Here is a 17,251-nt window from a genome sequence, read left to right on the forward strand (position 1 = left end):
TCCAGGAGCAGGGCCAACCTTTGGGGAACCAGAGCATCTGTCTGCCTCCATGGAGGCTGGCAGGGGCTCCAACGGGCCAGTCGCAGCACTGGGGTGTTGTGGATATCCCCAGCTCAGGCCAGGTTATTTTGGGGCACAGAGTGTGAGTGAGCAGCCGCGTGTCATTGAAAGGACCCGTGAGTCCAGTGGCTGCTTCAGGGACTCAGGTTACACAGCAGCAAAGACGAAAAACTGTCAAAAGAGATGATAATTAAGGAAGTTCAGCCAGGACCCCAGAAGGGCCTGGCAATTGGAAAACGAACATAGCAAAAAACAACAATAGCAAGAAACCATAATGGATTTGTGTGAGAAGTGTAAGGTCTTTCTAGAAACGTAGGAAGAAGGAAAAAATGAAAGAAGGAAACAAGGAAACAATTGAAGATGGAAAGAAGAAAGGGAAGGGAAGGGAAGGGAAGGGAAGGGAAGGGAAGGGAAGGGAAGGGAAGGGAAGGGAAGGGAAGGGAAGGGAAGGGAAGGGAAGGGAAGGGAAGGGAAGGGAAGGGAAGGGAAGGGAAGGGAAGGGAAGGGAAGGGAAGGGAAGGGAAGGGAAGGGAAGGGAAGGGAAGGGAAGGGAAGGGAAGGGAAGGGAAGGGAAGGGAAGGGAAGGGAAGGGAAGGGAAGGGAAGGGAAGGGAAGGGAAGGGAAGGGAAGGGAAGGGAAGGGAAGGGAAGGAAGGGAAGGGAAGGGAAGGGAAGGGAAGGGAAGGGAAGGGAAGGGAAGGGAAGGGAAGGGAAGGGAAGGGAAGGGAAGGGAAGGGAAGGAAGGAAGGGAAGGGAAGGGAAGGGAAGGGAAGGGAAGGGAGGGAGGGGAGGAAGGAAAGATAGAAAAGAAAGAAAGAAAAAGAAAGAAAGAAAGAAAGAAAGAAAGAAAGAAAGAAAGAAAGAAAGAAAGAAAGAAAGAAAGAAAGAAAGAAAGAAAGAAAGAAAGAAAGAAAGAAAGAAAGAAAGAAAGAAAGAAAGAAAGAAAGAAAGAAAGAAAGAAAGAAAGAAAGAAAGAGAGAAAGAGAGAAAGAAAGAGAGAAAGAAAGAGAGAAAGAAGAGAGAGAAAGAGAGAAGAAAGATAGAGAGAAAGAAAGAGAGAAAGAAAGAGAGAAAGAAAGAGAGAAAGAAAGAAAGAAAGAAGAAAGAAAGAAAGAAAGAAAGAAAGAAAGAAAGAAAGAAAAGAAGAAGAAAGAAAGAAAGAAGAAGAAAGAAAGAAAGAAAGAAAGAAAGAAAGAAAGAAAGAAAGAAAGGAAAAGAAAGAAAAAAAGAAAGAAAGGAAAGAAAGAAAGAAAAGAAAAAAAAGAATGTGTTCCGTTTTGCTGCCGCCTCGTTTACCAACAGAGGGCGGCCTTGCACTGTGCAGAGAGCATTTTAACACCGACTTGCTGGGCTGGTGAGAGGCCATAGGTTCTCTAGGCACGCAAATTATAGCTGTGTGCTCCAACTTCCTTTAAACTAACAAACAAAAACAAAAGAAACTAAACAAAAGAAAAAAAAAGATGTAAATCTGAATAATTCAGCTTCCCATTCCTCACAGTTAAACTAACACAGTCTAGAAAGAAGAAAGGAAGGAAGGAAGAAAGAAACTTCCTGTATTTTAGCAAGACATTGCAGCCCTGGTATAGAACCTGGTCGTAAAAGTACGCCACACATGCTCACTTACTCAAGTATCGGGCCACTGAAGAACACCAAAACAACCAGCAGGTGGATCCGGCTGTTAAGACTGAAGTGGCTGAGGTGGATCTGAACTGGTAAGAGAAGGGTGAATTATTTATAGATCAGTGGGTCCATGACACCTCACGCCATCAAGGAAGAGATGAAACATATAGGTGGGCTTTTGGTTGAGCAGTGGTCCAGACCATGGACAGTACTGGACAGGTTATTCAGGATTGTGAAACACATGCTGCAATCAAGCAAGCCGAACGGTTAAAGCCTCTCAGGTATGGAGGACAATGGCTGAAATATAACTATGGGGAGGTCTGGCAGACTGATTATGTCACGCTCCCTCAAACCTGCAACAGCAAGCGCCATGTACTTACAATGGTGGGAGCAACCACCAGATCGCTGGAAACACACCCTGTGCCCCATGCCACTGCCCCGAACACATGAAAAACAAGTCCTGTGGCAACATGGCACCCCGTGAAGAATTGAGTCAGACAATGGACTTATTTCTGAAACAACCTCATAGACACCTGGGCCAAAGAGCGCAGAATTGAGTGGGCATATCACATCCCCTATCATGCACCAGCCTCTGGAAAATCGAGCATATAATGGCCTGTTAAAGAGCGCACTGAACATAGAGGGAGCTGGGACATTCAAAAATTGGGATACACATGTGGCAAAGGCCACCTGGTTAGTCAACACAAGGGGTTCTGCCAACCAAGACAGACCTGCCCAATCAAACCTGTTACTTACTGTAGAAGGGAATAAAGTCCCCATAGTGCACATAAAAAGCATTCAGGGTCAGACAGTCTGGGCTGTTCCTGGCTCAGGCAAAGGCAAGCCCATCCATGGGACTGCTTTTGCTCAAGGACCTGGGTGCACTTGTTGGGTAGTGTGGAAGGATGGGGAAGTCTGATGTGTTCCTCAAAGGGATTTAATGTTGGGTGAGAATAGCCCATGATTTGAATTGCATGATGTTAATTACTATATAATACCATAGGTCATCACTACTATAATTGCTATCTGTCACATTCATGGTATTACGCTAACAGTCACACAGATAACGATGAATGAATTTTGATAAAACTGGACAAGCACAGCGGTGTGATGGAATCAGAACAAGATTCAGCATGCGACGATCCAACACCACACACCATCTCTTCTGCACTGAAAGATTGTTGTGAGAGATGGAGCCCAAAGTCATTCACAGACTAAACAAACTCAGTGGACGTTTCATATACGTATATGAAAAGTGGTGATTAATTGGAAAATACTGGAAAGTGTGGGACCTGAGCATGACATACATGGTATGGAATAAGGGGTTGGTATTGTCCTGGTTTCAGCTAGGATAGGGTTCATTGTCCTCCTGGTAGCTGGTATGGTGCTGTGTTTTGGATTTAGCATGAGAATAATGCCGGTAACATGCTGAAGTTTTAGCTGTTGCGAAGCAGTGCTTACACTAAGTCAAGGACTTTTCAGCTTCCCATAGCACCCCACCAGCGAGGAGGCTGGGAGTGCACAAGAAGCTGGGAAGGGACTCAGCTGGGACAGCTGACCCAGGTTGGCCAAAGGGATGTTCCATACCATGTGGCGTCATGCTGAACAATTTCATGGCGTAGCGGGCTGTAGTAGGAGAAGGACAGCTGCTTGGGGATGGGCTGGGCATTAGTCAGTGGGTGGTGAGCAAGGGCATTGTACATATTATTATGTCTCTTCCTTTTTTGTCTGATTAAACTGTCTTTGTCTCAACCCACAAGCTTTTTATATGATCATAGCACTAGTCAAATCTATTCCCGACCAAAAGATGGAGGCGCAAGGCTTAACAAGAGGGAGTCCCTGTCTTGGTAGAGGAGAAGGAGCACAGCCCGTCAACTGCCTCTTTTAGGTCTCCAATCTCTTCTTTCTCCCCCAAACTAACTTTTTTTCTATCTTTTCTCTCAGTTTGTCTTACTAATGCTAACACTAACTCCTTCTCCTAGCATTAACCCTTTTTTCTTACTGAGTGTGTCAGTCTCATTTCTCAGGTGACAAGTGATAAGGCAATGGCATCAAGTTGCCCCAACAGAGGTTTAGATTGTCTATCGGCAAGAATTTATTCATGAAAAGGTTGGTTGGTCATTGGAACATGCTGCCCACGGAGGTAGTGGAGTCGCCATCCCTGGAGGTAGCTAAGACATGTGGGGATGTGGCACTTAGGGATATGGTTTAGCAGTGGACTGAGAGTGCTAGGCTAATGGTTGGACACAGTGATCATAAAGGTCTTTTCCACCCCAAATAATTATATGTTTCTGTGAATTTTAAGAAATGAAGACCAAACTAAGAAATAAAGAATGGTGCCTTTTTAGTTTCTGAGCTTCCCACGATCTGATTCCCTAGTAACTAGCTATCTAGTGACAGTGTCAGGAAAACGGTTCCTTTTACTTTACAGGGCTGGGAAATGACTTGAGATAAAATGTAGACAGACAGGTAAAGAGAATATTTTAAGGAGGTTTATCAATATCCCATATTAATAGTAACACTATTTATTTTATCACTGCCTTCTACACTACTGACCACAGTCCTAAGCCAGAACCCACTGTGCTAAGTGGTTAAATGAGTGCCTAGGGCTGAGACAACGGAATCCTTGTTTACAACCAGAACTTGTGGTTATAAGGTGATCTTTATCAAGGAAAGAAAGCACCAATGGCTGAAGAGCACAACTAGTCAATATTCTTTTAATGACAGGGTGAAAAGAATTCTAAATAAATAAATACATAAAAAGTTACCACAGAAAGTAAGTAGTGTAATTACATAGCCTTGTTACCTGCCTTTTCTGAAGACTTTCCCATAGTTGACATACGGAATTGCAAGCTTACCTATATGTAAAGATATATTTACTTTATTCAATAATATTTACTCCTTATAAATTCACCAAATAAATTCCTGCTGTGGGATTTTATGGTAATGCAAGCAGACAACTGGCAATGTTGCCACCCAGATTCACCATCAGAATTCACAATCAGAATGTTGCGGGAAGGGATTGTGCCGCCCTAATCAGTGCTGGTGCAGACTCCACTTGAGTATCATGTGTGGGTTTGGGCACCACAATATAAGAAGGACTCAAACCTATTAGAGAGTGTCCAAAGGATGGCTATGCAGATGGTGAAGGGTGTAGAGGGCAAGATGTATGAGGAGCGGTTAAAGTCACTTGGTTTGTTCAGCCTAGAGCAGAGTAGGCTGAGGGGAGATCGCATCGTAGCCTCCGGTATCCACCCAAGGGGGAGCAGTGGGGCAGGCGCTGATCTCTGCTCTCTGGGGACAGCGACAGGACCCGAGGGAAAGGCACGGAGCTGTGACAGGGGAGGTTCAGGCTGGGTGTTAGGAAAAGATTCTTCACTGAGAGGGTGGTCGAGCACTGGAACAGGCTCCCCAAGGCACGGTCATGAGACTGAGTCTGCTGGAGTTCAAGAAGCATTTGGACAGCACTCTCAGACATAGGGTCTGGTTGTTGGGTGGTCCTGTGTGGATTCTTGTGGGTCCTTCAAACTCAGGGTATTCTGTGATTCTATGATTACTCTTTAACAAATTTCCAGTATCTGAGACTTCTTCCAGATGAATTTTTACTGTGATTTATATAGCTAGGATCAAGTTGTTTGACATACCTAAGTGCCACGCTCTCTTTCTGTTGAAAGACTTTGACAAATTATTATTTTTTACTACCATGTAAGAATATGCTTGGCTATATTAACTACACCTAAAAGAGACCGCCTTCTTTTCTCCTTCAAGTTAATCTATAATTACAAGATGATTTCCAAAATAGCCACTTTGTGCCCCGGTCCTCTGTTATTTAGCGTAATAAAGTTTGCTTTCATATGTCAAAAAGCAGCATGAAAAAATGAAACTCGTATATGTTTGTCAAAACTGAGTAATCAAAGGATACACCCATAAGCTGCAGCTTTTGAAAGCTAAAGAACCAAAGTAACAAAAACAATTTTGAGCTCAAGAGGTAAGATCTAACAAGGAGAATGGCTCTGCCAGGAGCATGTCAGTCCACAGCTGGCTCCACTGCTGAAATTTAGGAGGCCAGAATTCATGGAAATCTGCATGATTAAAAACCGTTCCCCTGCCTTATCAAGTACCTCACCCAGAGGGAAGTGTTGCTAGTATTTACCTAAGAGAGGCCCCATTTGTGCACTGAAGTACAGCAGTAAAAATAGAGATCCTCAGTGCTTTGGGGTCATTCAGGCCAAACCTCTGAGTGAAGAATTTCCTCCTGGCCTCTAATCTAAATCTCCCCTCTTTTAATTTAAAACCATTCATTGCCCCGGGATGACTGTACTGCAAAGATTGCTTCAAATGAGGGAAAAAAATAACACAGCCAGACTTTTGGAAAACTCAGTGGCAGGAAACTGTCAAAGAACCTTCTTAGCCCAACGACAGTATTTAGAGATGTGTCAGTGTTAGCCCGTGCCTGAGGATTTTCCTGGAAACACAGAAAAACATGGAGGCTTCTGGTACTGAGGAGTAATTTGAAGAATTTCCGGAAGATCTCAAAGATTCATTCAAAGGACCAGATGAAACTTCCTTATTCCTGGCAGTGGGTTGTCTCCCCTGGAGCCTTCTTCCAAAAGAAATGACAACTCTCCTACCATTGGCTCCTTCCACTTTTGTGCTGGCAACTAACCTGAAAGCCATGCCTGTCAAAAGCATGTGCCGGGAGGAAAACAACTAAATCACACATCTCCTGAGGTCCACGGTATCTCTCCTGAGAATGCTGCCTCTCTGACAAAGCCAGAGGGACAGATACTCCCTTACCAGCCTTTCTCTACTGGATCTGCTTGCACAGTGCGCCATCTTCCCTACAGCCATCAGATGCTGGCCAAAGAGTGCTCTTCTGCTGTTAAATCCCCACTGCCCAAGTGCACTGGCAGCAGCAGAGCTGTGTAACTCAGCGAAGGGCCAGGATAGCACACTCCTTCTCTCAGTGGCACCACCTGCTGGAAATGAAAACAAACATCAGTCTTTAAAACAATCAGGTGAGCATTTTCCTGTGCTTCCCCGTATGCAATACTGTGCTAAGCAATAAAGTTGAAAAAGCAAGGGGCAAACAGCTGAATCTGTGGCCAAGACTAAACACTCTATAGGGCTCCATAAAGAAAGTGCGCCATGACAGCCTGTGCCAGATCTTGCCTTGCAACGCTGATGCTGTTCCCCGCAGTGCTGACAGCAGCCGAGGCTCCACATACTCAGAGAAACAAGTTCAACTGCTGCTGCCAAGATTGCCTTGCATTTGCTGGAAAAAGTCCTCACTTGCACTGCCAAACTCCTGATGCAACATTTCTGGGAGAAATGAGTGCAGCTGATTTTTGCCAAGGAACAGAAGGCCAGCTGGCTCTGAAGAGCAGAGCTACTGAAGGCACTACCTCGAGCTCTCAGCACTGTCCTCCTTGCCACCGGCCACAAAGGAGCAACACCACTTGGAAGCCAAGCATCCCCTGAGGGCTCAGCACTCTCATTCTGCAGCAAGCCAAGGACAGCAACATGCTCCACAGACAGGGCAGATGGCAGCGCTGGCTTTCCTTAGAAGAGACGTTCCTCAGGATCGTCTTGAAACTCACATGACAAAAACCACGCCAACCACCTGGAGGGACCTGCAGACGACTTGGCTCGGCCAGAAGCTCAGGTGGGTTACTGAGACACCTCTTGCAGCAGGCCACCAGCACCCTCTGTCACCCCTCCCAGGCTTCCAAGAACCTCCCACCAGTCTTACCCTCCAGCAGGCAGAACCCCCCTGCCTCCTCCCAATTATGCCTTCTCTTGTGACTGGTAGCCCAAACCGGCCTATGTGTCTGGCTTATGCAGTGGCCACGGGAACAAGAACTCCCTCCCCGTGCAACACACTGGGGGCTGACATTTTGTGGCGATGAGGGAGCACTCATCTCACAGTGCCTCTCTGACTGGCTGCGTGCTGTTCGAGCAACATGTCATGTGCTCGCCCGCTGATTCGTGGCTCGCTGCCTTTCGGCCGGGAAGCGCTAAATGTGAAAATATCTATCTACGATACGTGCAGTGTGTGCAAGTCCGGACACGTGTATGTATATCTACAAATAAATGCAATTATGTGTAAATATACACAGTGGTTTTCTACGCAGACACGCTATTTTATATACATGCATGCATGTATTTTCTTACATGTAATTGTATATGCATATTTGCATTCGTAAGACAAAGTAACTAAATACCTGTATATCTGCAAAAGTATCGGTGCAGAGTAGATAAAACATTTCATGCTAAGACCTAGTGGAGCACATAATAAATTTTGTGAAAAAGAGTGGACTTTTGGACTCTGTCCCCTCAAATTGCTCCAGGAGCAGGGCCAACCTTTGGGGAACCAGAGCATCTGTCTGCCTCCATGGAGGCTAGCAGGGGCTCCAACGGGCCAGTCGCAGCACTGGGGTGTTGTGGATATCCCCAGCTCAGGCCAGGTTATTTTGGGGCACAGAGTGTGAGTGAGCAGCCGCGTGTCATTGAAAGGACCCGTGAGTCCAGTGGCTGCTTCAGGGACTCAGGTTACACAGCAGCAAAGACGAAAAACTGTCAAAAGAGATGATAATTAAGGAAGTTCAGCCAGGACCCCAGAAGGGCCTGGCAATTGGAAAACGAACATAGCAAAAAACAACAGTAGCAAGAAACCATAATGGATTTGTGTGAGAAGTGTAAGGTCTTTCTAGAAACGTAGGAAGAAGGAAAAAATGAAAGAAGGAAACAAGGAAACAATTGAAGATGGAAAGAAGAAAAGGGAAGGGAAGGGAAGGGAAGGGAAGGGAAGGGAAGGGAAGGGAAGGGAAGGGAAGGGAAGGGAAGGGAAGGGAAGGGAAGGGAAGGGAAGGGAAGGGAAGGGAAGGGAAGGGAAGGGAAGGGAAGGGAAGGGAAGGGAAGGGAAGGGAAGGGAAGGGAAGGGAAGGGAAGGGAAGGGAAGGGAAGGGAAGGGAAGGGAAGGGAAGGGAAGGGAAGGGAAGGGAAGGGAAGGGAAGGGAAGGGAAGGGAAGGGAAGGGAAGGGAAGGGAAGGGAAGGGAAGGGAAGGGAAGGGAAGGGAAGGGAAGGGAAGGGAAGGGAAGGGAAGGGAAGGGAAGGGAAGGGAAGGGAAGGGAAGGGAAGGGAAGGGAAGGGAAGGGAAGGGAAGGGAAGGGAAGGGAAGGGAAGGGAAGGGAAGGGAAGGGAAGGGAAGGGAAGGGAAGGGAAGGGAAGGGAAGGGAAGGGAAGGGAAGGGAAGGGAAGGGAAGGGAAGGGAAGGGAAGGGAAGGGAAGGGAAGGGAAGGGAAGGGAAGGGAAGGGAAGGGAGAAAGACAGGGTGGGAGGGAGGGAGGGAGGCAGGCAGGCAGGCAGGAAGGAAGGCAGGAAAGAAAGAAAAGAAAGAAAGAAAAAGAAAGAAAGAAAGAAAGAAAGAAAGAAAGAAAGAAAGAAAGAAAGAAAGAAAGAAAGAAAGAAAGAAAGAAAGAAAGAAAGAAAGAAAGAAAGAAAGAAAGAAAGAGAGAAAGAAAGAAAGAGAGAAAGAAAGAGAGAAAGAAAGAAAGAAAGAAAGAGAGAAAGAAAGAAAGAAAGAAAGAAAGAAAGAAAGAAAGAAAGAAAGAAAGAAAGAAAGAAAGAAAGAAAGAAAGAAAGAAAGAAAGAAAGAAAGAAAGAAAGAAAGAAAGAAAGAAAGAAAGAAAGAAAGAAAGAAAGAAAGAAAGAAAGAAAGAAAGAAAGAAAGGAAAAGAAAGAAAAAAAAAAGAAAGAAAGGAAAGAAAGAAAGAAAAAAAGAATGTGTTCCGTTTTGCTGCCGCCTCGTTTACCAACAGAGGGCGGCCTTGCACTGTGCAGAGAGCATTTTAACACCGACTTGCTGGGCTGGTGAGAGGCCATAGGTTCTCTAGGCACGCAAATTATAGCTGTGTGCTCCAACTTCCTTTAAACTAACAAACAAAAACAAAAGAAACTAAACAAAAGAAAAAAAAAAGATGTAAATCTGAATAATTCAGCTTCCCATTCCTCACAGTTAAACTAACACAGTCTAGAAAGAAGAAAGGAAGGAAGGAAGAAAGAAACTTCCTGTATTTTAGTAAGACATTGCAGCCCTGGTATAGAACCTGGTCGTAAAAGTACGCCACACATGCTCACTTACTCAAGTATCGGGCCACTGAAGAACACCAAAACAACCAGCAGGTGGATCCGGCTGTTAAGACTGAAGTGGCTGAGGTGGATCTGAACTGGTAAGAGAAGGGTGAATTATTTATAGATCAGTGGGTCCATGACACCTCACGCCATCAAGGAAGAGATGAAACATATAGGTGGGCTTTTGGTTGAGCAGTGGTCCAGACCATGGACAGTACTGGACAGGTTATTCAGGATTGTGAAACACATGCTGCAATCAAGCAAGCCGAACGGTTAAAGCCTCTCAGGTATGGAGGACAATGGCTGAAATATAACTATGGGGAGGTCTGGCAGACTGATTATGTCACGCTCCCTCAAACCTGCAACAGCAAGCGCCATGTACTTACAATGGTGGAAGCAACGACCAGATGGCTGGAAACACACCCTGTGCCCCATGCCACTGCCCCGAACACTTGAAAAACAAGTCCTGTGGCAACATGGCACCCCGTGAAGAATTGAGTCAGACAATGGACTTATTTCTGAAACAACCTCATAGACACCTGGGCCAAAGAGCGCAGAATTGAGTGGGTATATCACATCCCCTATCATGCACCAGCCTCTGGGAAAATCGAGCATATAATGGCCTGTTAAAGAGCGCACTGAACATAGAGGGAGCTGGGACATTCAAAAATTGGGATACACATGTGGCAAAGGCCACCTGGTTAGTCAACACAAGGGGTTCTGCCAACCAAGACAGACCTGCCCAATCAAACCTGTTACTTACTGTAGAAGGGAATAAAGTCCCCGTAGTGCACATAAAAAGCATTCAGGGTCAGACAGTCTGGGCTGTTCCTGGCTCAGGCAAAGGCAAGCCCATCCATGGGACTGCTTTTGCTCAAGGACCTGGGTGCACTTGTTGGGTAGTGTGGAAGGATGGGGAAGTCTGATGTGTTCCTCAAAGGGATTTAATGTTGGGTGAGAATAGCCCATGATTTGAATTGCATGATGTTAATTACTATATAATACCATAGGTCATCACTACTATAATTGCTATCTGTCACATTCATGGTATTACGCTAACAGTCACACAGATAACGATGAACGAATTTTGATAAAACTGGACAAGCACAGCGGTGTGATGGAATCAGAACAAGATTCAGCATGCAAGGATCCAACACCACACACCATCTCTTCTGCACTGAAAGATTGTTGTGAGAGATGGAGCCCAAAGTCATTCACAGACTAAACAAACTCAGTGGACGTTTCATATACGTATATGAAAAGTGATTAATTGGAAAGTACTGGAAAGTGTGGGACCTGAGCATGACATACATGGTATGGAATAAGGGGTTGGTATTGTCCTGGTTTCAGCTAGGATAGGGTTCATTGTCCTCCTGGTAGCTGGTATGGTGCTGTGTTTTGGATTTAGCATGAGAATAATGCTGGTAACATGCTGAAGTTTTAGCTGTTGCGAAGCAGTGCTTACACTAAGTCAAGGACTTTTCAGCTTCTTATAGCACCCTACTAGCGAGGAGGCTGGGAGTGCACAAGAAGCTGGGAAGGGACTCAGCTGGGACAGCTGACCCAGGTTGGCCAAAGGGATGTTCCATACCATGTGGTGTCATGCTGAACAATTTCATGGCGTATCGGGCTGTAGTAGGAGAAGGACAGCTGCTTGGGGATGGGCTGGGCATTAGTCAGTGGGTGGTGAGCAAGGGCATTGTACATCACTAGCTTTGTACACATTATATTTCTCTTCCTTTTTTGTCTGATTAAACTGTCTTTGTCTCAACCCACAAGCTTTTTATATGATCATAGCACTAGTCAAATCTATTCCCGACCAAAAGATGGAGGCGCAAGGCTTAACAAGAGGGAGTCCCTGTCTTGGTAGAGGAGAAGGAGCACAGCCAGTCAACTGCCTCTTTTAGGTCTCCAATCTCTTCTTTCTCCCCCAAACTAACTTTTTTTCTATCTTTTCTCTCAGTTTGTCTTACTAATGCTAACACTAACTCCTTCTCCTAGCATTAACCCTTTTTTCTTACTGAGTGTGTCAGTCTCATTTCTCAGGTGACAAGTGATAAGGCAATGGCATCAAGTTGCCCCAACAGAGGTTTAGATTGTCTATCGGCAAGAATTTATTCATGAAAAGGTTGGTTGGTCATTGGAATGATGAACATGGCATGTGCTCGCCCGCTGATTCGTGGCCCGCTGCCTTTCGGCCGGGAAGCTCTAAATGTGAAAATATCTATCTACGATACGTGCAGTGTGTGCAAGTCCGGACACATGTATGTATATCTGCAAATAAATGCAATTATGTGTAAATATACACAGTGGTTTTCTACACAGACACACTATTTTATATACATGTATACATTTATATTCTTTCCTGTTATCGTTTATGCATATTTGCATTTCTTAAGACACAGAAAAAATAATGCATATGTATACTATTGTTTTAAGCAATAAAGTCAGAAAAGCAAGGGGAAAACATCTGAATCTTTGGCTAAGACTCAGCACTCTATATGGCTCCAAAAGGGAAGCCTGCCAGGACAGCCTGTGCCGGATCTTGTCTTGCAATGCTGATGCTTTTCTCCACATTGCTGACAGCAGCCGAGGCTGCACATACTCAGAGAAACAAGTTCAACTGCTGCTGCCAAGATTGCCTTGCATTTGCAGGAAAAAGTCCTCACTTGCACTGCTAAACTTCTAATGCAACATTTCTGGGAGAAATGAGTGCAGCTCCTTTTACCAAGGAACAGAAGCCCAGCTGGCTCTGAAGAGCAGAGCTGTCGAAGGCACTACCTCGAGCTCCCAGCACTATGCTCCTGGCCACCGGCCACAAAGGAGCAACACCGCTTGGAAGCAAAGCATCCTCTCAGAGCTCAGCACTCTCATTCTGCAGCAAGCCGAGGACAGCAACATGCTCCACAGACAGGGCAGATGGCAGCACTGGCTTTGCCTTAGAAGAGCCGTTCCTCAGGATCATCGTGAAACTCACCTGACAGAAACCACAGCGACCTCCTGGAGGGACCTGCAGATGACTTGGCTCGGCCAGAAGCTCAGGTGGGTTACTGAGACACCTCTTGCAGCAGGCCACCAGTGAACTCTGGCACCACTCCAGGCTTCCAAGAACCTCCCACCAGTCTTACCCTCCAGCAGGCAGAACCCCCCTGCCTCCTCCCAATTATGCCTTCTCTTGTGACTGGTAGCCCAAACCGGCCTATGTCTCTAGCTTATGCAGTGGCCATGGGAACAGGAAATCCCTCCCCGTGCAACACACTGGGGGCCGACATTTTTTGGCGGGGAGGGAGCGCTCATCTCACAGTGCCTCTCTGACTGGCTGCGTGCTGTTCGAGCCACGTGCCCTGCGCTCGCCCGCTGATTGGTGGCCCGCTGCCTTCTGGCCGGGAAGCACTAAATGTGAAAATACCTATCTACGATACGTGCAGTGTGAGCCTGAAACTGGCCACCAGGGACAGAGGCCGCTTGGATGGAAAGCATCCTCTAAGTGCTCAGCACTCTCATTCTGCAGCAAGCCGAGGACATCAACAAGCTCCGCAGATGGGGCAGTGGGCAGCATTGGCTTGCCTTAGAAGAGACATTCCTCAGGCTCATCTTGAAACTCACCTTACAAAAAATACCCCGACGGCCTGGAGGGACCTGTAGACAACTTGGCTTGGCAAGAAGAGTGGGTGGGTTACTGAGACACCTCGTGCAGCAGGCCAACAACAGCCTCTGCCACTGCTCCCAGGCTTCCAAGAACCTCCCACCAGTCTTACGCTCCAGCAGGCAGAACCCCCGTGCCTCCTCCCAGTTACGCCTTCTCTTTTGACTGGCAGCCCAAACCGCCTATGTGTCTAGCTTATGCAGTGGGAACAAGAAATCCTTCCCCATGCAACACACTGGGGGCTGACATTTTGTGACAGCCACCATTTCATGATGGCCGACATTTTGTGGTGCGGAGGGAGCGCTCATCTCACAGTGCTCCTCTGATTGGCTGTGTACTGTTTGAGCAACATGCCCTTCATGCATTCTCTGATTGGTGGCTTGCTGATTTGGGCTGGGAAGCGCTAAATGTGAAAATATCTATCTACAATATGTGCAGTATGTGCAAGTCCGTACATGTGTATGCGTATCTACAAATAAATGCAGTTCTGTATAAATATACACAGTGGTATTCTACACAGACACACTGTTTTATATACATGTATACATTTATTTTCTTACCTGTAATCGTATATGCATATTTGCATTTCTAAAAAGACAGAAACAATACTGCACGTGTGACCAGGTGGGTGGTCCGCCAGTCTTACCCTCCGGCAGGTAGAACCACCCTGCCTCCCCCAGTTTCGCCTTCTCTTGTGACTGGCAGCCCAAACTGGCCTATGTGTCTAGCTTATGCAGTGGGAACAAGAAATCCGTCCACGTACAACACAATGGGGGCCGACATCTTGTGACAGCCACCATTTCATGATGGCCGACATTTTGTGGTGGGGAGGGAGCGCTCATCTCACAGTGCTCCCCTGATTGGCTGCGTGCTGTTCGAGCCACGTGCCCTGCGCTCGCTCACAGATTGGTGGCCCGCTGATTTGGGCTGGGAAGCGCTAAATGTGAAAATATCTGTCTACGATATGTGCAGTATGTGCAAGTCCAGACATGTGTAAGTACATCTACAAATAAATGCAGTTCTGTGGAAATATACACAGTGGTTTTCTACACAGACACCCTATTTTATATACATGTATACATTTATTTGCTTACCTGTAATCGTATATGCATATTTGCATTTCTTAAGATACAGAAACAATACTGCAAGTGTGACCAGGTGGGTGGTCCGCCAGTCTTACCCTCCAGCAGGTAGAACCACCCTGCCTCCCCCAGTTACGCCTTCTCTTGTGACTGGCAGCCCAAACTGGCCTATGTGTCTGGCTTATGCAGTGGGAACAAGAAATCCCTCCACGTACAACACACTGGGTGCCGACATCTTCTGACAGCCACCATTTCATGATGGCCGACATTTTGGGGTGGGGAGGGAGCGCTCATCTCACAGTGCTCCTCTGATTGGCTGCGTGCTGTTCGAGCCACGTGCCCTTCGCGTGCTTGCTGATTGGTGGCCCGCTGATTTGGGCTGGGAAGCGCTAAATGTGAAAATATCTATCTACGATATGTGCAGTGTGTGCAAGTCCAGACACGTGTATGTATATCTACAAATAAATGCAGATATGTGTAAATATACACAGTGGTTTTCTACACAGACACAATATTTTACATACATGTATACATTTATTTGCTTACCAGTAATTGTATATGCATATTTGCATTTCTAGAAAGACAGAAACAATACTGCACGTGTGACCAGGTGGGTGGTCTTCCAGTGTTACCCTCCAGCAGGTAGAACCACCCTGCCTCCCCCAATTACGCCTTCTCTTGTGACTGGCAGCCCAAACCAGCCTACGTGTCTGGCTTATGCAGTTGCCATGGGAACAAGAAATCCCTCCACGTGCAACACACTGGGGGCCGACATTTTCTGGCGGAGAGGGAGAGCTCTTCTCACAGTGCCTCTCTGATTGGCTGCTTGCTGTTCGAGCCACGTGCCCTGCGCTCGCCCGCTGATTGGTGGCCCGCTGCCTTCTGGCCAGGAAGCGCTAAATGTGAAAATACCTATCTACGACATGTGCAGTGTGTGTAAGTCCGGACACGTGTACGTATATCTACAAATGAATGCAGTTACATGGAAATATACACAGTGGTTTTCTACATAGACACACTATTTTATATACATGTATACATTTATTTTCTTTCCTGTTATCGTTTATGCATATTTGCATTCGTAAGACACAGAAACAATACTGCACATGTGCACTAATGTTTTAAGCAATAAAGTAGAAAAAGCAAGGGGCAAACAGCTGAATCTGTGGCTAAGACTCAGCACTCTATATGGCTCCATAAAGGAAGCATGCCATGACAGCCTGTGTCAGATGTTGCCTTGCAACGCTGATGCTCTTCTCCGCAGTGCTGACAGCAGCTGAGGCTGCACATACTCACAGAAACAAGTTCAACTGCTGCTGCCAAGACTGCCTTGCATTTGCTGGAGAAAGTCCTCACTTGCACTGCCAAACTCCTGATGCAACATTTCTGGGAGAAATGAGTGCAGCTCCTTTTACCAAGGAACAGAAGCCCAGCTGGCTCTGAAGAGCAGAGCTGTCAAAGGCACTACCTCGAGCTCCCAGCACTGTCCTCCTGGCCACCGGCCACAAAGGAGCAACACCGCTTGGAAGCAAAGCATCCTCTGAGGGCTCAGCACTCTCTGCAGCAAGCCGAGGACAGCAACATGCTCCACAGACGGGGCAGTTGGCAGCGCTGGCTTTCCTTAGAAGAGACGTTCCTCAGGCTCGTCTTGAAACTCACGTGTCAAAAAACACCCCAATGGCCTGGAGGGACCTGTAGACAACTTGGCCTGGCCAGAAGCTCAGGTGTGTTACTGAGACACCTCTTGCAGAAGGCCACCAGTGAACTCTGGCACCACTCCAGGCTTCCAAGAACCTCCCGCCAGCCTTATCCTCCAGCAGGCAGAACCCCCCCTGCCTCCTCCCGATTACGCCTTGTCTTGTGACTGGCAGCCCAAACTGGCCTATGTGTCTAGCTTATGCAGTGGTCCATGGAAACACAAAGTCCCTCCCCGTGCAACACACTGGGGGCCAACATTTTGTGACAGCCACCATTTCATGATGGCCGACATTTTGTGGTGGGGAGGGAGCGCTCATCTCACAGTGCTCCCCTGATTGGCTGCGTGCTGTTCGAGCCACGTGCCCTGCGCTCGCCCGCTGATTGGTGGCTTGCTGATTTGGGCTGGGAAGCGCTAAATGTGAAAATACCTATCTACGATATGTGCAGTATGTGCAAATCTAGACACATGTAAGTACATCTACAAATAAATGCAGTTATGTGTAAATATACACAGTGGTTTTCTACACAGACACACTATTTTACATACCTGTATACATTTATTTACTTACCTGTAATCCTATATGCATATTTGTATTTCTGAAGACACAGAAAATAAATGCCTCTATATCTGCAAAAGCATCGATGCAGGGGACATAAAATATCTCGTGCTAAGAGCTAGTCGAGCAGATAATAAATTTTGTGAGTAAGAGTGGACTTTTGGACCATATAGTGTTAAATCCATATGGCCATATAGTGTTAAAGGAAGTTGTTCCAACTTCTTTTAAACTAACAAACAAAAAAAACCTAAACAAACAAAATAAGAAAAAAGAAAAACACACAACGATGAAAATGTGAATAATCCATCTTCCCATTCCTCATAGTTGAACTAACTCAGTCTTTTAGATGAGATAGCTGCCTGCTGCAAATTTTATTCCATTATGGTATTGCCTCCTGTAGTCAGTTTACGTGGCAAGGTTTTGGTACCAGGGGTCCATAGGTGTGGCTTCTGTGA

At 46.4% G+C, this 17,251-nt stretch overlaps 1 long non-coding RNA gene across 5 annotated transcripts; it reads right to left on the minus strand.

The window, feature by feature from the left end:
- Window positions 1-4,382: 4,382 nt before the first annotated feature.
- LOC308186061 lies at window positions 4,383-16,859 on the minus strand. 5 transcript variants are annotated; one of them, XR_013943884.1, is made up of 4 exons: window positions 15,214-16,859; window positions 13,420-13,612; window positions 9,824-9,908; window positions 4,383-6,655 (listed from the first exon to the last, which is right to left on the minus strand). It is a non-coding gene; the product is annotated as an uncharacterized lncRNA (long non-coding RNA). The 5 variants fall into 5 exon arrangements; XR_013943885.1 differs by having other exon boundaries at window positions 4,383-6,658; XR_013943886.1 differs by lacking the exon at window positions 9,824-9,908 and having other exon boundaries at window positions 15,214-16,857.
- Between the last annotated feature and the right edge of the window lie 392 nt (window positions 16,860-17,251).

The sequence above is a fragment of the Anser brachyrhynchus genome (assembly GCF_964034855.1).
Source record: "Anser brachyrhynchus genome assembly, chromosome: Z".
Taxonomy (NCBI): Eukaryota; Metazoa; Chordata; class Aves; order Anseriformes; family Anatidae; genus Anser; species Anser brachyrhynchus.